General features: G+C 48.2%; 1 protein-coding gene across 2 annotated transcripts in view; it reads right to left on the bottom strand.

Annotated features, from left to right (window-relative positions):
- Positions 1-17,639, bottom strand: part of OPTN (optineurin) — a 103,250-nt gene extending 85,611 nt beyond the window's left edge. Inside the window, exon 1 of one of the 2 annotated variants that reach the window (XM_077264594.1) lies at positions 17,466-17,639. The gene's annotated coding sequence lies outside the window, so the exon portion shown is untranslated. The remainder of the gene's footprint in view (positions 1-17,465) is intronic. The other variant, XM_077264595.1, reaches the window with a different exon arrangement.
- Positions 17,640-24,163: the final 6,524 nt, after the last annotated feature.

Raw genomic sequence — 24,163 nt, 5'->3', positions numbered from 1 at the left:
CCGGATCCAAGATGGCCGCGGGACTCCTTCCGGGTCATGAAATGACCTGGCTAGCCGGCGCCTGCTAAGAGTTGCTGAGAGCAGGCGCCGGAAAGCCTCCTGAACTTGCACACTGTCAGATCAACGATCTGATCTAATACAGTGATGTCCCACCCTGGGACATTAGTAGAAAGTAAAAAAAAAAATAATAATAATAATGTATAAAAGAAAAAAAAAAAAAAATCCCCAAATAAAGGAAAAATAAAAAAAAAAAAAAACACATTTCCCAGTAAATCCATTTATTTATGTAAATTAAAAAAAAACAATAAAAGTACACATATTTGGTATCGCCACGTCCGTAACGACCCGCTCTACAAAGCTATCCCACTAGTTAACCCCTTCAGTGAACACCGCCAAAAAAAAACAAAAAAACCCGCTTTATTATCATACAGGCGAACAAAAAGTGGATTAACACGCGATCAAAAAGAAGGATATAAATAACCATGGTACCGCTGAAAACGTCATCTTGTCCCGCAAAAAAAAAGCCGCCACACAGCATCATCAGCAGAAAAATAAAAAAGTTATAGCTCTCAGAATAAAGCGATGCAAAAACAATTATTTTTTTTATATAAAATAGTTTTTATTGTGTAAAAGCGCCAAAACATAAAATTTTAAAAAATGTATTTATTTCCATTTCCCATTAGGGCTAGGGTTAGGGTTGGGGTTAGGGTTTCAGTTAGAATTGGGGAGTTTCCACTGTTTAGGCACATCAGGGGCTCTCCAAACGCGACATGGCGTCCGATCTTAATTCCAGCCAATTCTGCTTTGTAAAAATAAAACAGTGCTCCTTCCCTTCCGAGCTCTCCTGTGCACCCAAACAATGGTTCCCCCCAACATATGGGGTATCAGCGTTCTCAGGACAAGTTGGATAACAACTTTTGGGGTCCAATTTGTCCTGTTGCCCTTGGGAAAATAAAAACGTGGGGGCTAAAATATCATTTTCGTGGAAAAAAAAATATTTTTTATTTTCATGGCTCTGCGTTATAAACTGTAGTGAAACACTTGTTGGTTCAAAGTTCTCACAATATAGATAAGTTCCTTGGGGGTCTAGTTTCCAATATGGGGTCACTTGTGGGGGGTTTCTACTGTTTAGGTACATCAGGGGCTCTGCAAATGCAACATGACACCTGCAGACCAATAAATCTAAGTCTGCATTTCAAACGGCCCTCCTTCCCTTCCGAGCTCTGCCGTGCGCCCAAACAGTGGTTCCCCCCCATGTATGGGGTATCAGCGTACTCAGGACAAATTGGACAATAACTTTTGTGGTCCAATTTCTCCTGTTACCCTTGGGGAAAAAAAAATTGCGAGCTAAAACATCATTTTGTGGAAAAAAAATGATTTAATTTTCACAGCGCTACATTCTAAACTTTAGTGAAACAATTGGGGGTTAAAAGTGCTCACCACACATATAGATAAGTTCCTTAGGGGGTCTTCTTTCCAAAATGGGGTCACTTGTGGGGGGTTTCCACTGTTTAGGCACGTCAGGGGCTCTCCAAACGCGACATGGGTTCCGATCTCAATTCCAGCCAATTTTGCATTGAAAAGTCAAATGGCGCTCCTTCCCTTCCGAGCTCTGCCATGTGCCCAATCAATGGTTTACCCCAACATGTGGGGTATCGGCGTACTCAAGACAAATTGTACAACGACTTTTGTGGTCCAATTTCTCCTGTTACCATTGGTAAAATAAAACAAATTGGATCTGAAGTAAAAATTTTGTGAAAAAAAAGTTAAATGTTCAATTTTTTTTAAACATTCCAAAAACTCCTGTGAAGCACCTGAAGGGTTAATAAACTGTTTGAATGTGGTTTTGAGTACCTTGAGGGGTGCAGTTTTTAGAATGGTGTAACTTTTGGGCATTTTCTGTCATATAGACCCATCAAAGTCACTTCAAGTGTGAGGTGGTCCGTAAAAACAATGGTTTTGCAAATTTTGTTGCAAAAATGAGAAATCGCTGGTCAACTTTTAACCCTTATAACTCCCTAACAAAATAAAATTATGTTTCCAAAATTGTGCTGATGTAAAGCAAATATGTGGGAAATGTTGTTTATTAACTATATTATGTTATATAGCTCTCTAATTTAAGGGCATAAAAACTTAAAGTTTGAAAATTGCTAAATTTTCATAATTTTCGACAAATTTGTTTTTTTCACAAATAAATGCAAGTCATATCGAAGAAGTTTTACCACTATCATGAAGTACAATATGTCATGAGAAAACAATGTCAGAATCGCCAGGATCCGTTGAAGCGTTTCAGAGTTATACCTCATCATATGACCTCATAAAGTGACAGTGGTCAGATTTGTAAAAATTGGCCCTGTCACTTAGGTGAAAACAGGCTTCGGGGTGAAGGGTTAAAGTAATGTGGAAGGAAAAGATGAAAAATTTTACTTTTTCTCAACAAAATATTGATTTAGCCCCAAATTTTGCATTTTCAAAACTATAACAGGAGGAAATGGACCATACAGTTTTTTGTGCAGCTTCTCCTGAGTACGTTGATACCCTTTTGTAACATTGGAATACATAGTGGACACCATGTTACATTTGTAGAGCCCCTGAGGTGCCTAAATGGTGGAAACCCGCCACAAGTGACCCCATTTGGAAATTACACTCTTCAACGCACTTATCTGGGGGTGTGATGGGCAACTTGAACACACAGATGCCTGGGGGCACGGCAGGACTCAGAAGGGAAGGAGTGCCAGCTGAATTCTGGAGTGCAATTTTGGCTGTGGGGCTAAGAAGGGAGGGGGCATTTGTATTTAGAATGCAGAATTCACTGGATTTCTTTTTCTTTTTTTTGGGCGGGGGGACTTTTTTTTTTTGTGGATTGATTCGAAGCTTTTGTTGGAAACATTTTAGTGACGTGATTCAGCTGAAACCCCTTTTTTCAAAAGGTGCCTAAAATTGCGGCTGACCATGCTTTTATGTATGCTTAAAGGGAAGCTGTCACCAAGTTTGACTGATATGAGATACATCCACCACCTTTCAGGGCTGATATACATCCTTCTATAATGCTGTATATAAAAAAAAAAAAAGGAGCTTTTCCTGCAGAGACAGAGCCCCGGCGCCTGCGCACTGCAGTACTTTCTCTGCCCTCTAAACGGCAGAGAAGTACACCTGCACAGGAGCACGATGTTGGGAACCCTGTGTGGATGTTGCAGGGACATGTCATCCACACAAAGTAAGAAGGTGGACGGTGATCGTAAGAAGATCGGAGGGACAGGACAAAAAATATTGACAACCTTCGGGCTGGACAGCCCTGCAGGTGAGTATAATAAAAGTTTTTTTTTTTCTTCTCTTGCAGGTCGGGGGCTTATATACAGCATTATAGCCGTATCTCATATCGGTCAAACCTGTCACAAGTTCCCTTTAAAAAGACGGACACCGCTGGATCATAGACCAGACGGCGTTCAGTGTCTCTATCTGCCTCATTATAGGCAGTCTTCCACTGGGGGTCCTGTCTGAATCAAATATATTTCAGAGATTTACATGGAAACCTCCGTTTCAGCGCTCAGTGCACAATAGATGTGAGACGATCTTTGGGAGGCAGAATGAACAAATCAACAGCAGGTCAAAAGTTGGATTTTTTTTTTTTTTTTTTTTTTAACCAATTAATTTTTTATTAGCAATAAAGAAATAGGTACATACAAAAATCCCCCGCTGGAGAAACAAAGAGGGAAAAAGGAACAAGGGGGAGGGGGAACAATACACATTGTTCTAGAATCACAGCAATTTCAGCATAGAATACGAAATGAACTATAACACAAATCACCGCTTACAAAAGATACTAAATGAGAGCAAGGGCGGACGGAGGAATGTGAACCGAGGAAACCCAAGGATCCCACCAGGAGAGTACCTTATTTTTCTTGGAGAGACTCTGTGCCATAATTGCTTCATAGGTAAAATGAAGGTTAATCTTGGAAATCAAAGCAGCCATAGATGGGATATCTGAGGATTTCCAATGACTCGCTATACATTGTCTGGCAGCGATCAAAATATTAGAGATTATCGGACGGAGAGGGGAGGGGAACCCCACGAGAGAGAGACACCCAATACAGCCAGACACCCGCTTAAAACAAAAGGAACCTGGATGACCTCCGCGATTAGTCTCAACTTGACGCCAGAAGACCTGAACCCGTGGACAGGACCACCATATATGGGAACTGGAACCAATAGCCCCGCACCCCCTCCAGCAGAGAGGGGAAGCAGAGGGACCAAACCTGGCCAAGCGTGCAGGGGTGAGGTACCACTGCAGCTGGATCTTTTTAGACTGCTCCAAGTGGCCTATACACGAGGAATACTTAGAAGGGTGTACCATCGCAAAGTGCCAGTCCTCTAGGGATGCATCAAAACCAAGAGAGGACTCCCAGGAAATCATAAAAGGAAGCTTAGCAGGAATATCATGGGATATGAGGGCCTTATAGATAATAGAAACGCCATGGGGCACGAGAGTGGCCGGTCTAAAGAACCGGTGTGCTGGGTCCTCCAACAGAGGCGGGGGGGCACCGAATAGTCGACGCGACCTGAGAAAGCTGCGGAGTTGTAGATATTGAAAGAAATCTCTGCCAGAGAGAGGAAATCTACCCGCAAGGACCTCAAACGACAATAAGCCATCCGAGCCAAACAGGTCAGCCACCCGGCGCACCCCCCGCATCTCCCAGGAGGAGAGAGAGGTGTGCCCAATAGCACACTCCAGGGCCCGTAGGGAGACAGTCATACATAAATAGGAATTGGGAAGAGCAAACAGACGACCATATTTTAGAGGCAGTCTTGATAGAGCGAAGAGTAGGGCCACGAGGAGAGACCTGGAGCAACCAAAGCTCCAGAAGTAATTTGAGAGAATTTCTGGGGGCAAAATGAGATTCAATGAGCACCCAGGGTAACCGCGAGTTCCCCTCCCACCATAGCTTAAGAGGCTCTAAGATCGCCGCCCTATAGTAAAACTGAATCGAGGGAACACCCAAACCACCCATAGAGTACGGAAGGGACATGATGTGGCGCTTAATCCTGTGTGGCTTGTTATTCCAAATAAACCGATCTATGATTGATTGGAAAGCCGAAATAAATTTGGAAGGTATGGAAAGGGGAAGACACCGAAATAAATAGATAATTTTGGGGAGAAATAGCATTTTAACGGTTTGTATACGGGCCATCCACGAGAGCGAAGAGCTCGATAGCTGATCGATGCCCCTCCTAATTTCGGTGATAGTTTCCTCGCAATTAGAACGAACGATGCTATCCAATCTAGTTATCCGGACGCCCAGGTAGGAAAACCCCATAGGGGCCCAAATAAACGCAAATTTAGATTGAATTTGGAGATCAACCGGAAGAAAAAGGGGGAAAATAATGGATTTAGTCAGATTAAGTTTATAATAATTATACCGCGGAAAATTGGGATAAAATTGAAGTGATCGCGTTCAGTGAAGTTAAAGCCGAGGTACAAGTCAGCACTACATCGTCAGCGTAAAGTCCAATTTTATGTTCAGTCTCCCCAACCCGCACCCCCTTAATATCAGGACACTGTCTAATTAAGGCAGCCATAGGCTCCATGATCAGAGTAAAAATAAGGGGGGAGAGGGGACAGCCCTGACGGGTCCCGTTCAAAATCGGGAATGTCCGAGATTTAAAGCCGCCCGAGCAAACCGACGCACAGGGATTAGAGTATAGAGCCATAATGGCCTTGGAAATCAGTCCTGTAAGCCCAAATCTTCCGAGCGTGAGCTCGATATATCCCTAGTGCACCCTGTCAAACGCCTTTTCGGCATCGAGAGACAGGAAAACACTGGGGAGACCCTCCCTCTCCACCACATCCAGGAGATCAATCAGTCGTCTTGTGCCATCTCTGGTTTGCCTGCCAGGGACAAACCCAACTTGGTCGGGGTGTATAAGGCTAGGGAGCACCGCTATCAATCTATTGGCCCAGATTTTAGCATGGATTTTAACGTCGCAATTCAGGAGGGCTATGGGGCGAAAATTTCCCGGAGACGTTGTGGGTTTCCCCGGTTTAGGGAGGGTTGCAATGGAGGCCTCCAACCCCTCCGCCCTGATGCTGCCAACAGACGCCCAGTTGTTAAATAAACGAAGGAGAAAAGGGGAGAGGACAGAGAGGAACTGCGCATAGTAGAGAAAAGGAAAACCGTCCGGGCCTGGAGAAGAACATTTATTAGAGTCCCTGACAATTTGGGAAAGCTCAGATTCAACAATAGGAGAGTTCAGAAAGGAAAGCTGCTCCGCATTGACCGAAGGAAGATTAGCTTTCTCCAAGAACGCCATGATTAGCTCCGGCGAGGGCTGAGGGACTCCCGGGTCAGAACCAAGATCATAGAGAGAGGAGTAATACGAAGCAAACTCCTCAGCAATATGGATGGGATTGTAAACACGAGAACTGTCAGACCCAAACATGAATGGAATCTTGGATTGAGCCTCTCTCCTCCTAACGCGCCTAGCGAGAACAGCGCCCGCTCGATCCCCCATTGCATAGAATCTGGCTTTAGTTTTCCTCAGGGCATTCTCAGCTTTATGTAGAAGTAATTGGCGAACATGCATGCGAGCTTTAGAAAGGTCAGAAGAGAGCGCCGGGCTAGGGGACATCTTATGGGCAGACTCAAGACGGGCTAGTTCGTCTAGGGCCGACTGAAGGGACGAATTATATTTCCTCTTAGCTGTTGCAGCCATTTTAATAAAGCATCCCCTAGCAACCGCCTTGTGAGCAAACCAAAGGGTATCGTCCCGTACGTCCGGGGTATCATTGGAGGAGAAGAACTCTTGTAAGGCCCTTTCCATAAACTGGGAATTTAGTTGATCGGTAAGAAGATGGGTATTGAGATGCCAGTGTGCGGGGGGGTCTAATAGCAAGGGGGTCCTTTAGAACAAGGGACACCGGGGCATGATCTGACCATGTGATAATAGAATTAGAACTTACCGGTAATTCTCTTTCTAGGAACCTTCCACGACAGCAGTATCGGAGGATGTCTCCCCGCCCTAATAGGGGACAGGAACAGAAAGAGGTTAAATACCCCTCCCCTTCCTGCAACCACCAGTGTTTTTTCTGGACACAGTAGCATGTTTAGTTACCACTTAAGTGCAGGAAACATTTAATACATAAATCAGATAGGGAGGGAAATTAGTGCTGTCGTGGAAGGTTCCTAGAAAGAGAATTACCGGTAAGTTCTAATTCTATTTTCTCTAGTCACCTTCCACGACAGCAGTATCGGAGCAATACCAACCGCTAATTTCTTTAGGGAGGGACAACAGCCTGGAGAACTCGTCTGCCAAACGATCGGTCCCTATTGAAGTTGAGCCTGTAGTGCCTGGTGAATGTATGGACTGACGACCAGGTGGCGGCTCTGCAAATCTGCTCTGAAGATGCGCTACCCCTCTCTGCCCAGGAAGTTGAGACTGCACGGGTGGAGTGTGCTTTTAGAGAAGCTGGAGGAGTCAGATTCTGGGATGAGTAGGCTAGGCTAATGGCCTGTTTAATCCAATTTGCTATTGTACTTTTGGCTGCCTTCTTGCCTTTATTACGTCCTGCCCACTGGACGAATAGATTCTGATCCACCCTCCAACTTTCTGTCTGTTGAAGGTAGAATAGGACCACTCTGCGGACGTCCAGGGTATGAAAGACCTCCTCTTTTGGGTTAGATGGATTCGGACAGAAAGAGGGTAAGATGATTTCTTGATTTCTGTGGAATTCAGAGACCACTTTAGGCATAAAGGAAGGATCTAATTTCAGGATTATGCTGTCCATAGTTACGGTCAGGAATGGCTCCCGGATTGATAAAGCCTGTATCTCCCCTATACGCCTGGCGGTAGTGATAGCCACCAGAAAGACTGTTTTTAGGGTCAATATTTTTAAGTTGGAGGCTGAAAGGGGTTCAAAAGGGTCACCGGTCAGACTCTTCAGGACAAGATTCAAGTCCCACGGAGGGGTGTGGATGAGACGTCTTGGACGGATTCTTGTTGCTGAAGCTATAAACCGTTTGATCTATCGGTGACTTGCCAGATCTTGGTCAAAGAAAGATCCGAGGGCCGACACTTGGACCTTTAGGGTACTTGGTGAGAGTCCCATCTCCAAGCCCTTCTGGAGGAACTGAAGGATTTGAGCAATTTCTGGATTAAATGGATCTGGTTTGTTCGGAAGACACCATGAAGAAAATTTCTTCCATATTTTCCCATAAATGGCATTAGTTATCGGCTTCCTACTTTTTTGTAGGGTTTCGATCACGTCTTGAGAGAGCCCCCTGGCCTTCAGGATCTCGGCTTCAGAAGCCAGGCTGCTAACTTCAGCTTGTGCAGGTCTGGATGAAATAGAGGACCCTGTTGAAGCAGGTCGCGTCTCTGGGGAAGCAGGATTGGACCTTCCAGGCACATGTCTGTTAACGCGTTGAACCAGCCTCTTCCTGGCCACAGTGGGGCTATCAGAATCGTTGAGACTTGGTCTATCCGGACTTTCTGCAAAGCTCTGGATAGCAATGGGATTGGCGGGAAGGCATACGCTAGGGTAAATTCCCAAGGATGTGAGAATGCGTCCAGTCCTTGAGTCTCGTTTGAGGTGCTTAGGGAGAAGAAGTTGTCTGACTTTGTATTCTGTCTGCTGGTGAACAGGTCCACCTCGGGGGTTCCCCACCTCTGGACCAAGGATAGGAATACCTCCTGGTTTAGTGACCATTCCCCAGGATGAAAGTCCCTCCTGCTGAGGTAATCCGCCTGGGAATTGTCCAGCCCTTTTATATGTACTGCAGAGATGGACTGTTGTAAGTACTCGGAGAGGGGTCTGATCCCAGCTGACTCCCCGCTGTAGGTTTCGGGGGTTCCGCCACTATGAGAGGGAGGATCTTACATGAGTGGGAAGAGGAATTTTCCTGGATAAAGCCATCTGGTGTCCTCTTGAATACGACAGGATGTGAGATTGGAGAATCCTTGTATGGGCCTGGGCCCAGGAGACTGCCTGGATGCATGATGTTAGAGAACCCAGGATTGACATAGAATCTCTTAGGAGTTGGGAATTTCTGGTCTCTGAATCTGGAGATCTTGTGGACAAGATCGATCCGACGGTCCCTGGGTAAGAAGGACATTCTCTTCTCTGAGTCCAGGAGAACTCCTAGAAATTTCTTCTGAGGAGATGGCTGGAGATCTGATTTTGCCAGATTCGGAATCCACCCGAGAGACGTTAAAATATGGAGAACCTTCGTCACGTCCTGATTGAGGCGAGAAGCTGATGGGGCAATGAGGAGGAAGTCGTCCAAGTATGGAATGACGCAGACCCCCTGTTGTCTGATAAAGATTATCACTTCCAACATGATCTTGGTGAAGACCCGTGGAGCTGATGATACTCCGAAAGGAAGGACATTGAACTGGTAATGGCTGATCCGTTTGTTTTGGGAAATGGCGAACCTGAGGAACCTCCTGTGGTCTGGATGTATTGGCACATGGTAATATCCGTCCCTCAGGTCCAATGTGGCCATTACCCAGTTCTGTCCAATCAGCGGGATTGCTGATCTGATAGATTCCATCTTGAATCTTCGATATCTTATCACCTGATTTAAGGGTTTCAGGTTTACGATGATACGGTGTTTCCCTGAGGGTTTCTTCACCAGAAAGAGATGGGAGTAATGGCCTTCTCCCCTTTCCCGATGTGGTACATGGGAAATCACTTTTTCCCGGAGCAGGCTTAGAATATCCGACCTCAGAGCCTCCTGAAGTTTTGGAGATTGTGGAGAAGTGATTGTTAGCTGGTGAGGAGGAGGACTCTCGAATTCCAATTTTAGGCCGTCCTGTATGGTACACAGGACTCTGCCACCTGGAGAGAAAATTCGAGAGTCGACCCCCGACCTGGGAGCAGTCATTGCTTTTCAGAGGACTGCTGGGGCTGGGGGACCATGATGTTTCTGGCTTTCCCACCTTTGGGGTAGCTCCATCGCCCCGTTTTGCCTTTTCCCCTATAGTTCTGTTGGGGTGGTTGTTCACGGGGGGGACGAAAAAAACGCTTCCTAGGGTTCCGTTGTTCTGGAAGGACCTTCTTTTTGTCTGAAGCCTTGTCCAGGATGTCGTCCAAGGCTGGTCCAAAGACATGATGGCCCTGGAAAGGGATACCACAAAGTTTGGACTTTGAGGTAATGTCTCCTCCCCAAGACTTAAGCCACAGGGCCCTCCTTGCTGAGTTTGTAAGGACAGCGGATCTTGCGGCTACCCGAACTGATTCCGCAGAAGCGTCCGCGAGGAATCCGGTTGCTTTTTGGAGCAAGGGGAGAGAATTAAGGATGTCCTCCCTGGATGTACCTTGTACGAGGTGGTTCTCTAAGGTACGAAGCCAAAGAAACAATGATCTGGCCACACATGTTGAGGCCACGTTGGATTTCAATAAGTTAGTTGAGGTGTCCCAAGATCTTCTCAGTAAACTCTCGGTTTTACGATCCATAGGATCTTTCAGCTGGGAGGAATCCTCGAAGGGTAGGGCCGTTTTCTTAGTTACCCTTGACACCTGAACATCTACTTTGGGCATATCAAATAAAGAACAATCTCCCTCCAGGGGAAAGCGATTTTTTAACTCAGATGGGACGTTCAGCCCCTTTTCTGGCAGGCTCCACTCCTGAAGGATGATGTTCTCGATGTTTTCATGTATGGGGAATCCCTTTACCGATTTAGGTTTCAGACCCCCGAACATATCATCCTGTACGGAATGGCCCTCTATCTCCTCCTCTACCCCCATGGTGCCTCTCACCATGGCAATTAACTCTTCCAAATCTTCAGAGGAGAAGAGGTACTTCCTACTATCAGTTTTGGGAGCAGAAGTAGAACCCTCTTTTTCCCAGCTATACTCTGAACCCGAGGTATGTATCTCGCCTGAGTCAGAGTCTGAGGCTACCCGGCCCAATTTCCTTTTCTTAGGAGGGGGAGGCTGCGGAGTCGGGGCTCGAGAGAAGGTTGCCATAGAGGACTGAACCTCCTCCCTGATGAGGGTTCTGATGCTATCCATTAAAGAAGGCTGTTCACTACGCAGCACTTCGTCTGTGCATGGTTGGCAGAGCTTCTTTGTGTATGCTGAGGGGAGCTTGGCTGCACAAGCACCACACTTGCGGCTGGGCTTCCTAGTACCAGTGACCTTGTCTCCCTGGAACGAGAGAGAGAGGTGGACTGAGCCGCTTAAACTTTTAAAGAATGGACAGCAAGGGACATTATCCCACTACTTACAGTAGAGGGGTGTGCGCTGGGCTCTGCAGTGGCAGAGTGAGAGGGTTTGTCGCCGTCCATAACATCAGAGGTACAGTCACAGACAGACGTCTCTCTAGGAGGGCTACCTTAGTCAGGAATAAGTAGTCTTACCGAGATTCCAGCGAGTTTGGTGCTCCTCCCTCGATAGTGTCCCTTGGGGGGGGGGGGTCCCAGACGCCCGCCCTGGCCGCCGCTGATGTTCCCAGCTCAGGACGCCGGCCGGCGCGCGCCAAGGCTCCAGTTCGAAAAACCGGAAGTCCCGGAACGCGTCACTTCCGGCGCGCGCGCGCGCGCCAACCCAGCAGCAGCGTGGGGAGAGGAGGAAGCCGGGGAGCTGCAGGAGGACCCCGGAGCACTACACCGCTCTGCATTGCCACCCGAAGGAGGCGCAGGAAGAGCGGGCGGAGGTCCCAAGTCACGCGGGGACCGCGGAGATGGGAGCAGTCTGGAGGCGGAGGAGAGCGGAGCTCCCGACCGCGACTGCCCGGCTGTCAGGTAACCGTGCTCTCGTCGCCGGCCACGGTAGCACTATCGGAGAACCTCTTCATGCCCCATAGGGGACAGGAAAAACACTGGTGGTTGCAGGAAGGGGAGGGGTATTTAACCTCTTTCTGTTCCTGTCCCCTATTAGGGCGGGGAGACATCCTCCGATACTGCTGTCGTGGAAGGTGACTAGAGAAATTACCAATATCCGCCGAGATGCAGTGAGGGAGAGCCACATCATTCACCAGCACATAGGACAAACAGAACAAACAACACAAAAATTAGGACATCAAGGTCCATTCAGGCAAATCCTGAGCCCAGAATGTGAAAATCAGAAAAAACAGTTCACCTATGGGGCAAAAAAATTGAAGTGCTGCAAATACTCCCACAAGGAGACCAGCACAACATATGAAATAAAAAAAAGAAAAACCTCAAGAGAGGAAAAAAAAAGTACCAAAATATTGCAGGAAATAGCCAGGAACCAAAGGTGGTAACATTCTTCAAGCGACCTCCCAGTCCGATGCAACACGGGCCTTGGGATTACGGCCATTCCCAGACCCAGAGGGACCCCTCGAGACTGGGGGACCAGGAGCCGACAGGCCCCATCCCGCCAATGCAGACGCCGCGTGGGACGGGGTCAGGCAGGTGGTGATGGATCCATCTTTGCGGATGAGAAGCTTAGTGGGAAATCCCCAACGATACTGAATGCCTTTTCCCCTGAGAACAGCAGTGTAGGGACCAAAAGCTTTACGGAGAGCCAGGGTGCCCGGAGAGAGGTCTGGGAAGACGGTGATAGAGGCAAATCTTTCAGGTAAAGCAGGATTTTTCCTCAGAGCCTGGAGAAAGTTCTCTTTCATTTCGTAGAAGTGTATGTGGGCGAGCACATCTCTTGGGACCGAAGGCCCAAGACCAGTCGGCTTAGGAATCCGGTGTATGCGATCAATTATAATGTCCTTTGGGGCAAAGTGAGGGAGAACAGCCGCGATAAAATCCTGCAAGAAAACTCTCAAGTCTCCCGGAAGTACAGATTCTCCAATGCCTCTAAGTTTAACATTGTTCCTTCTGGACCTATCTTCCAAATCCATGGTTTTGTGTGGGTTTTAGTGAGCAGATCTTGCAGAGACTCTTGAGCGTCCCATAATTCATTATGAGATGAGATCAGCTCCACCACCTTACGCTCCAAACGATCCGTGCGGTTCCCCAGCTCCACCACCTCTCCTTTCAGTTCTGCCAGCATGGTGCGGATGTCTTCCTGAATGGAGGCCCTGAGATCCCCAAGCAGATCTTTAAGTAAAGCAGCAGTCACCGGAGCGTCGGGAGAATGCGACGCTGCAGCGTCGGAAACCGCACCGCCCGGGAGCGACGCCTGAGCGTTGCGTTGTGAGGAGCGGGAAGCTCTGGGTGAAGACGGCACCATCTTGGGATCCTGCAGCAGCCGGGGGGAGGCCGCAAAGAAATCTATAATCCACCTGGACGGGTCGCGTGTGCCGGCTCTGGATTTCCCCATACACTCACCGTCGCACCAGGGAGCGATGCTGGTATTATAGGAGACAGAGAGTCCGCCGGGAAGAAGATATGAGCCGCTTTAAGGTTCCTGGTCATGGAGCTCCCACACTGTGTGACCTACTCCATCTGCAGCTAGGCCACGCCCCGGTTTAATTTATTTTGTATGCTGTATAAGTAATTACACAACTTTGTTTTTCAGTTGCTGTGATAATTAGAGCGATACCAGATTTATAGAGTTTTTTTCTGTTCAGCTGCTACTACACACTTAAAAACGCTTTTTATTGTGCATTGCCATATTTTAAGAGCTATAGTTTTCCTATTCATCTGCCAGAGTCATGTGAGGGCTTGTTTTTTTGCAGGAGAAATTGACGTATTTTACTGGTACTATTCTCAGAAACATAAGGTTTTTTTGATCGCTTTCTATTCTGATTTTTTAGGAGGCCGAATGAACAAAATCCAGCAATTCAGGATTTTTTTTATGCTGTTCCACGAGTGGTAAAAATGATAGAAAAACTTTATTTTTTGGGTCAGTACAATTATAGTGATACCACATTTACATTTTTTTATATGTTTTGCAGCTTTTACACAATAAAAGCCATTTTATAGAAAATACTTTACTTTTTTTATTACATACGTGTATTTATTGGTATTTTTATTATGTTTAGTTTTTATTCCACTGTGCATTAAAAAGAATATTGCACAGTGAGAAAGTCGTAGTCGGCATATGTTGGACTTGACAACCATCGCATGCTCATTACAGCCAGGCCTAGCCCAGCCCCTGAAATGGACGTCACTGATGGCTCTTCGTTTCAGGGTGGGGATAGAGGCTGCTAGCCCTGCCCCCTAATGACGTCTCATTACACAGAGGATTACCAAACAAAATGTCAAACAGAAACTTGGTTTAAAAAAAAAAAAAATAAAAGGAGCAGTGAGAGGGAACGGCAGGGACTTTTTGATTCAAAAGTATATTAGAAAAGCTATTAGATTATTACACTACATGGGCATTCAGGAGTAAATCAGTGTCAGAGCACCCCTTCATGGACCCTGCATTATACAGATTGTCATCTTACTAGTTCATCAAAAATAGAAAACAAAGTTGCAGAATTTATTCCCCTTAAACATGACAAATATAATGTGATAATAATAATATAATAATAATAATTTTTATTTATATAGCGCCAACATATTCCGCAGCGCTTTACAGTTTTGCACATATTATAATAATAATAATTTTTATTTATATAGCGCCAACATATTCCGCAGCGCTTTACAAATTATAGAGGGGACTTGCACAGACAATAGACATTACAGCATAACAGAAATCACAGTTCAAAATAGATACCAGGAGGAATGAGGGCCCTGCTCGCAAGCTTACAAACTATGAGGAAAAGGGGAGACACGAGAGGTGGATGGTAACAATTGCTTTAGTTATTTGGACCAGCCATAGTGTAAGGCTCGGGTGTTCATGTAAAGCTGCATGAACCAGTTAACAGCCTAAGGCTACGTTCACACAATCCTTTTTTTGGTCCTTTTTTTTTCAGGTCCTGTTTTGGAAAATCCGCAGTGCAAAACTGCACTGCTGATTTTCCGACTGTTTCTTCTGCGGATTCCTCTGCGGGTTTTCAACAGCACTTTCCTATTGGTGCATGTTGAAAACAGGAGCGGAATCCGCAGCAAGAATTGACATGGTACTTCTTTTTTTCCGCAGAAAATCCGCGCGGATTTTCCAGCGGAAAAAAGGATAGTGGGCACAGCAGTTGGAGTTTTCCATAGGGTTACATTGTACTGTACCCTGCATGGAAAACGGCTGCGGATCCGCAGTGCAAAATCCGCTGCGGATCCGCAGCAAAAAAAGGATCGTGTGAACGTAGCCTAAGTATGTAGCAGTACAGACACAGAGTGCTATTAACTGCATAAAGTGTATGAGAACATGATGCGAGGAACCTGATTATGTGTTTTGTGTTTTTTTTCCTATTTTTAAAAGGCCACACAGGGATAGTTAGGTTAATGGGTTGAGGCGGTAGGCCAGTCTGAATAAATGCGTTTTTAGGGCACGCTTAAAACTGTGGGGATTGGGGATTAATCGTATTAACCTAGGTAGTGCATTCCAAAGAATCGCAGCACATGTAAAGTCTTGGAGACGGGAGTGGGAGGTTCTGATTATTGAGGATGCTAACCCTGAGGTCATTAGCGGAGCGGAGGGCACGGGTAGGGTGGTAGACTGAGACCAGAGAGGAGATGTAGGGTGGTGCTGAGCCATGGAGTGCTTTGTGGATGAGGGTAGTAGTTTTGTACTGGATTCTGGAGTGGATGGGTAGCCAGTGTAATGACTGGCACAAGGTGGAGGCATCGGTGTAACGGTTGGTGAGGAATATGATCCTGGCAGCAGCATTCAGGACAGATTGGAGAGGGGAGAGTTTGGTAAGAGGGAGGCCGATTAGTAGAGAGTTACAATAGTCCAGACGGGAATGAATAAGAGAAACAGTAAGAGTTTTTGCAGAGTCGAAAGTAAGAAAAGGGCGAATTCTAGAAATGTTTTTGAGATGCAGATAAGAAGAGCGAGCCAGTGATCGGATGTGGGGGGTGAATGAAAGCTCGGAATCAAGGATGACCCCAAGGCAGCGGGCATGTTGCTTTGGAGTAATGGTGGAACCACACACGGAGATGGCAATGTCAGGCAAAGGTAGGTTAGTAGAGGGAGAGAACACGAGGAGTTCAGTTTTTGACAGGTTCAGTTTCAGATAGAGGGAGGACATGATGTTAGAGACAGCGGTAAGACAATCACTGGTGTTTTCTAAGAAGGTCGGAGTGAAAGCAGGAGAAGAGGTGTATAATTGGGTGTCATCAGCATAGAGATGGTACTGGAAACCAAACCTACTGATTGTTTGTCCAATAGGGGCAGTGTACAAAGAGAAGAGGAGGGGGCCTTGGACTGATCCTTGAGGATGTGATCGGTTTACACAAAACTCACTCATTGTACCTGCAAAGCACTTCGAAAGCGTGAAAGAAAACAATATAAAAAAAAATCACCAGGAACAACAATAAATCCATGAGATCCCTGATCGTAACGAAAAGTTATCAAGAGAAAGAAAGCTGGAGAGGAGGCTGTGGGCACAAGCCATCTCCATGTATGATGTGTGTGCTGGCCATGTGACTGGTGACAATGGCAGGGGCGGTGCTGCACTATTTCCTCACAATCCAACAGAAGCTACAGGACAACGTCCCTGAGCCGCAATCAGCACAACTGGCAGACAAGTACACCCAGAGCGATCACACCAGCGCAGTGACCATACTGGTCAGACACTAGACACATGCTAATACTGGGGACCTACAGACAGGCTGAGGTTACAGGACCCGGACCCTCACAGACAGGCTGAGGTTACAGGCCCCGGACCCTCACAGACGGGCTGAGGTTACAGGACCCGGACCCTCAGACTGGCTGAGGTTACAGGACCCGGACCCTCACAGACAGGCTGAGGTTACAGGACCCGGACCCTCACAGACAGGCTGAGGTTACAGGACCCGGTCACACACACAGGCTGAGGTTACAGGACCCGGACCCTCACAGACTGGCTGAGGCTGCAGGTCACGGTCCCCTACAGACAGGCTGAGGTAACTGGACCCGGTCACACACACAGGCTGAGGTTACAGGACCCGGACCCTCACAGACTGGCTGAGGTTACAGGACCCGGACCCTCACAGACAGGCTGAGGTTACAGGACCCGGACCCTCACAGACAGGCTGAGGTTACAGGACCCGGTCACACACACAGGCTGAGGTTACAGGACCCGGACCCTCACAGACTGGCTGAGGCTGCAGGTCACGGTCCCCTACAGACAGGCTGAGGTAACTGGACCCGGTCACACACACAGGCTGAGGTTACAGGACCCGGACCCTCACAGACTGGCTGAGGTTACAGGACCCGGACCCTCAGACAGGCTGAGGTTACAGGACCCGGACCCTCACAGACTGGCTGAGGTTACAGGACCCGGACCCTCACAGACAGGCTGAGGTTACAGGACCCGGACCCTCACAGACGGGCTGAGGTTACAGGACCCGGACCCTCACAGACGGGCTGAGGTTACAGGACCCGGACCCTCACAGACTGGCTGAGGTTACAGGACCCGGACCCTCACAGACAGGCTGAGGTTACAGGTCACGGTCGCCCACAGACAGGCTGAGGTTAGCGCAGGTTACAGGCTAACTACAGGCAGCACAGTCGCTCTCACCTGCATGCTCAGCGGTACTGGTCACACTGCGCTTTCCGTAATCCCTGCTATTCCGCTACTAACACAGTGACACTCCCCATATGACGTACTTCATGTGACCGCGCAGAACACTGGACGAAGGGAGATTCCCAGACAGTAGCACGTGACTGTCATGTCACGTGATTGCCATGTCACGTGATCTGTGTGTGATTGGACGTCTGCTTGATGACGCGGTTGTTTTACCATGTGATCGCCTCACGGAACACTGGGAGATGTCGTGCAGCGATGGCGGGAGGAGGGTCTAGCGTGTGTCCTCCTGTCAGGCCCTCATTGCAGGCTATGCAGTGTTTATATTGTTATTTGTCAGGTCCTCCCTGCAGTTTTTTTGGAAGTTTTATATTTATACTCCAGCTAGTGTGAAAAAAGTGCTTCTTAGTGCAATATTGTTTGTATTTTTTGCAGATCGTTCTGTGCTGTATGTTTTAATTTAATCTTTAAATTGCAAGAAGAGTTGATCATAAGTAATGGGAGCATCAGCTTCTTCCTTTTGTCATGGTAGTATAATTACTAGGGTACCACAGCTGCTAGCACTCCCGTTTCTTATATGCTGATTTTGCCAGTGTAAAATTAAAATACCCTGCACCCACTCTACTCCAGTAATGTTGGAGCTAGGAGTCCCAGTGTTTACGTTGTGCTACCTGAGCCCTGCAGCAGTCAGCACTGACATTGTTATGCTACGTGAGCCCTGCAGCGGTCAGCGGTGACATTGTTATGCTACGTGAGCCCTGCAGCAGTCAGCAGTGACATTGTTATGCTACGTGAGCCCTGCAGCAGTCAGCTGTGACATTGTTATGCTACCTTAGCCCTTCAGCAGTCAGCTGTGACATTGTTATGCTACGTGAGCCCTGCAGCAGTCAGCTGTGACATTGTTATGCTACGTGAGCCCTGCAGCAGTCATCTGTGACATTGTTATGCTATGTGAGCCCTGCAGCAGTCAGCAGTGACATTGTTATGCTACGTGAGCCCTGCAGCAGTCAGCTGTGACATTGTTATGCTACCTTAGCCCTTCAGCAGTCAGCTGTGACATTGTTATGCTACGTGAGCCCTGCAGCAGTCAGCTGTGACATTGTTATGCTACGTGAGCCCTGCAGCAGTCATCTGTGACATTGTTATGCCACATGAGCCCTGCAGCAGTCATCTGTGACATTGTTATGCTACTTGAGCCCTGCAGCAGTCAGCTGTGACATTGTTATGCTACGTGAGCCCTGCAGCAGTCAGCAGTGTCATTGTTATGCTATGTGAGCCCTGCAGCAGTCAGCAGTGACATTGTTATGCTACGTGAGCCCTGCAGCAGTCAGTTGTGACATTGTTATGCTACATGAGCCCTTCCGCAGTCAGCACTGACATTGTTATGCTATGTGAGCCCTGTAGCAGTCAGCGGTGACATTGTTAGGCTATGAGAGCCCTGCAGCAGTCAGCAGTGACATTGTTATGCTATGTGAGCCCTGCAGCAGTGACAATGTTATGCTATGTGAGCCCTGCAGCAGTCAGCAGTGTCATTTTTATGCTACCTGAACCCTGCAGCAGTCAGCAGTGACATTGTTATGCTACGTGAGCCCTGCAGCAGTCAGCGGTGACATTGTTATGCTACGTGAGCCCTGCAGCAGTCAGCGGTGACATTGTTATGCTACGTGAGCCCTACAGCAGTCAGCGGTGACATTGTTATGCTACGTGAGCCCTACAGCAGTCAGCTGTGACATTGTTATGCTACGTGAGCCCTGCAGCAGTCAGCGGTGACATTGTTATTGTAACAACTCTGCTGGCATCACTGCATGGCCTCTCATCTCTCACACTATCTTTCTCTGTGTTATTGCCTTGATCTTGTTGTCCGCCCTCCAGGAGGCAGTATATCCTGGTCCCTGTGTCTTTGTCCTTGTTTCTTGTCTTGTTCCATTTCCTTGTCTGAACTTAGTCTTATCTCGGTCTCCTTGTCTGTGGCTTCCTTCCCTGCTGTGTCTTTCCTCGTGTTCTCAGTCTGCTTACACTCCGCACTCTTGCGGCTCTGCCTGCTCTGTACCTTTGTGGCTTTACCTCTGCTCCACACTCCTGCGGTTCTGCTCCTTTCTACTCTGCTTATCTTCTGCTGCAGTAATCTCTTGCTGCAGCTGCTCTCCATATTCCTTGTGGTTCTGCTCTGCTTAGCTTTTATTGCTGCGCTATCTCTTGCTGCTCTACCGCTCCTATCCGCAGCCTTACGGTTCTTTTCCAGTCTGAACAGGTCCCAACCTGTTCCTTCTTTCTCCTTTCCTTCTGACTTGTTTCCGTACCTGCATCTCCTGTGTGAACAGGTCCCTACCTGTTCCTCCATGCTTCATATCCATTCCTGCACCTCCTGTGTTAACAGGTCCCTACCTGTTCCTCCATTCTACATATCCGCACCTGCACCTCCAGTGTGAACAGGTCCCTACCTGTTCCTTCATACTCCACATCAACCAGCTCTGTGTTCTCTGCCGTGCCTGCCAGCTCTGTGTTCTCTGCCGTGCCTGCCAGCCCTGTGTTCTCTGCTGTGTCTCTGCCAGCCCTGTGTCTCAGCCCTGCCAGCCTACTCATCTGAGTTTCAGCTGTGCTCTTCTGCCAGTCCTGCCTGATGGCCGCACCAATCCTGGTGTTCCTGTCTCCCAAGTGGGATCAGCAGCCACAGCCAGACACCACCCTGGAGTAGCACCTGGCAGCTGCCTGCTGCACAAGCCTGACCTCACCATCAGAGGCTCCAGTGAAAAACCCAGGCAGCTGTCATAGTCACGCCCCTTCCAGGGTAGTCTGGTTTGTGGCACAGTGGGGCCACAAACCCCCCGAGCTCACGCCCACCAGTCAGGGCGTGAGTGTGACAGTTTGCACAGGCCATGGCCTCCGCTGTATCCCATGTCCTACCGCTCGCAGAGCATGATGAACTTTCTATCCGTATGAGCAACCTGAAAAATTTGTTCCACCAAGGGTGGTTCAGATTGAGGAGACTTCTGACCCAATCATAGTCTCAAATGCTCTCTTCAAGCAACTTCAGGCCTATGATGAGGAGGAGCATGACCCAGCAGACCCACCTAGGTTCTATGGGAATCCAGAAGAATGCCAAAGCTTCCTGGAACAGTGCTTGCGCTACATCCTGCAGAATGCAGCTTGTTTCCCCTCTGACTGGGTTAAGGTGGGTTACATTATGTCCTACCTAGCAGGAGATGCTTTATTATGGATTTGTCCCCTCTGGGAAGCAGGGGATCCTATCGTCATGAACCTAGGGGCCTTCCTGGTGGCCTTCCGTAAAGTCTTTGACAAGCCTCGTCCTGCTGCTCCTGTGAAGTCTTCCCCATCTAGATCCAAGAGGCACTCCAGACTGGCGAAACCCGTGAAGAAACTTCCACGTCAAGCCATGACCGTCTGTGACCCTCCAGTTCCTCTACCCGTTAAAGCAGCTACTCAAATAGAACCCAAAAAGACTATCAAGAGTGGACTGGCAAAGCACCAGTCTTAAGACCAGTCGTAAGAAGGGCTTACTATGTCGCTGCTGTTGTGAGGAACACCTGGATTGCCTCTGTCCAGGGAATCTAAAGCTCCAAAACCTCGGGCCAGTAGGAGAGACTGCCCTTGGTGAGAATAACTCCCTTCCGCTAAAGTCTGTGTCTGTTCCGGTGCCTTGTCGGAGCTTCGGTCCTGCAGATGTGTTCAAGCTGCAAACCAGACGGAGTCTAAATGTGGTTCCTTTTTCCACTGCTCCAGAATCCTGTGAAGGTGGTGATTGCTGAGTCCTACTTATGAACAGTCCAGTGTCGAAGGGATAACTACAGCTCCAAATCGTAGCATTATATGTAAAGAAATTTGTTTTTCACTTGCTGACCAGTTTGCTCATCGGTCGTTCTGAGCCGGGTACTCTACTGTCCAGTCCGGTCCGAAAACCCAGCATGGTGCTGCATTTTGAACTACCTACTCTCCAGAGGTCTCTAGTTCCTATAATGCAAGGTCAGTCTACAGTGTTTACATCCATCTGATTTGCTGGCTATTGAATCACGGTGTGCTGACCTCACTGAAGTAAAGGAAGCAGTGGTGTCCTCTCCGCAAACCTCCAGTGTCAATACCAGTGACCAGTCCCCAGGAACATCCCTGTCACTTAAAAGTTTTTCTCTGAACTATGGGCAGAAGATGCTTCTTGTAAAGATGCCTTCAGACTCCATGTGGCAGGTGGATGAAGAAGTTGAAGCAGAAGCTCTGGTATCTCTGTTCTTCACCAATCCGGAGGAAGAGATGGTCCAGTTTTGTCAGAGTAACAGGCTGATGGGGCTTCCTGAATGTATGCCTTCTGCTTCCAAGTGGCTACTTGATACTAAGACAGAGACTTACTCATCCTCTAATCCGGAAGAGGAGGTCCAGTTTTTTCAGGGTTCCAGGCTGAAGATGTTTCCTGTATGTATGCCTTTAGCTTCCATCTGGCTATTGGGTGAAGATCCCAAGACAAAAGTGTTCTCATCTCTGCTTTCCACCACTCTAAAGGAGGAGGTTCAATTTTCTTGTGATGATGGGCTTAAGTTGGATCCAGTGAAGGGGTCTTCAGTTTCCAAAGAATCGGATTATGTTGAGGTCAAATCAGAAGATTCCAAGTCCCTGCTTTGTCAACCAGGTGAAAGACGTCCTGTCCCTTGTATCTTCTGTGTGGGAAGCTGATCTTATTGGACTCAAAGAGACTGGGCAACCTGAGATCTCTAATGTCTCATCTACCTCATTCTACCAGAGGAATGTTGTGATAGTTCTGACTATGTGTGCTCCTATCCTTCTTTTACAAGTTATTCTGGCGGGCTTGAAGAAGAGGGGCCGTAAAGGAGGGGGTACTGTAACAACTCTGCTGGCATCACGGCATGGCCTCTCATCTCTCACACTAGCTTACCAACTGCTCCAGGTCATGTTGTGGTTTCTGTTTCTTGCCAGTGCCATATTCTGTGCCTCTGCTCTCTGCATGCTTCATGGCTGTGTGTATAGGGGGCGGTGCCTGAACTCTGGTTCTTATAGGAATCAGGTGCACCTGTCTAATCTGTTCCTGACCAATTGCCAAGAGGCCTCCAGTATTTAGTGCAGCTCCACCCAGTGGACTGGGCCTGTGCAATTTGTTAGCTCAGTTTGTGTTTTGCTTCTGAGTTTGCCAGGCCTTGCTCTGAGTTACTCCCTCTCTGGAGGCTTTTCTCTGTGTTATTGCCTTGATCTTGTTGTCCGCCCTCCAAGAGGCAGTATATCCTGGTCCCTGTGTCTTTGTCCTTGTTTCTTGTCTTGTTCCATTTCCTTGTCTGAACTTAGTCTTATCTCGGCCTCCTTGTCTGTGGCTTCCTTCCCTGCTGTGTCTTTCCTCGTGTTCTCAGTCTGCTTACACTCTGCACTCTTGCAGCTCTGCCTGCTCTGTACCTTTGTGGCTTTACCTCTGCTCCACACTCCTGTGGTTCTGCTCCTTTCTACTCTGCTTATCTTCTGCTGCTGCAGAAACCTCTTTCTGCAGCTCCTCTCCACATTCCTTGTGGCTCCGCTCTGCTTAGCTTCTGCAGCTGCAGTAATCTCTTGCTGCAGCTCCTCTCCATATTCTTTGTGGTTCTGCTCTGCTTAGCTTTTATTGCTGCGCTATCTCTTGCTGCTCTACCGCTCCTATCCGCAGCCTTACAGTTCTCTTCCAGTCTGAACAGGTCCTAACCTGTTCCTTCTTTCTCCTTTCCTTCTGGCTTGTTTCCGTACCTGCATCTCCTGTGTGAACAGGTCCCTACCTGTTCCTCCATACTACATATCCATACCTGCACCTCCAGTGTGAACAGGTCCCTACCTGTTCCTTCATACACCACATCAACCAGCTCTGTGTTCTCTGCCGTGCCTGCCAGCTCTGTGTTCTCTGCCGTGCCTGCCAGCTCTGTGTTCTCTGCTGTGCCTGCCAGCTCTGTGTTCTCTGCCGTGCCTGCCAGCTCTGTGTTCTCTGCCGTGCCTGCCAGCTCTGTGTTCTCTGCCGTGCCTGCCAGCTCTGTGTTCTCTGCCGTGCCTGCCAGCTCTGTGTTCTCTGCCGTGCCTGCCAGCTCTGTGTTCTCTGCCGTGCCTGCCAGCTCTGTGTTCTCTGCCGTGCCTGCCAGCCCTGTGTTGTCTGCCGTGTCTCTGCCAGCCCTGTGTCTCAGCCGTGCCAGCCTACTCATCTGAGTTTCAGCTGTGCTCTTCTGCCAGTCCTGCCTGATGGCCGCACCAATCCCTGTGTTCCTGTCTCCCAAGTGGGATCAGCAGCCACAGCCAGACACCACCCTGGAGTAGCACCTGGCAGTTGCCTGCTGCACAAGCCTGACCTCACCATCAGAGGCTCCACTGAATACCCAGGCAGCTGTCATAGTCACGCCCCTTCCAGGGTAGTCTGGTTTGTGGCACAGTGGGGCCACAACCCCCCCGAGCTCACGCCCACTAGTCAGGGCGTGAGCGTGACAGTTATGCTACGTGAGCCCTACAGCAGTCAGCTGTGACATTGTTATGCTATGTGAGCCCTGCAGCAGTCAGTGTTGACATTGTTATGCTACGTCAGCCCTACAGCAGTCAGCTGTGACATTGTTATGCTACCTTAGCCCTTCAGCAGTCAGATGTGACATTGTTATGCTACGTGAGCCCTGCAGCAGTCAGTGGTGACATTGTTATGCTACGTGAGCCCTGCAGCAGTCAGCGGTGACATT

This window comes from Ranitomeya variabilis, chromosome 5, assembly GCF_051348905.1.
Source record: "Ranitomeya variabilis isolate aRanVar5 chromosome 5, aRanVar5.hap1, whole genome shotgun sequence".
Taxonomy (NCBI): Eukaryota; Metazoa; Chordata; class Amphibia; order Anura; family Dendrobatidae; genus Ranitomeya; species Ranitomeya variabilis.
The sequence above is the reverse complement of the archived record's forward strand: the minus strand, read 5'-3'. Positions and strand labels throughout refer to the sequence as shown.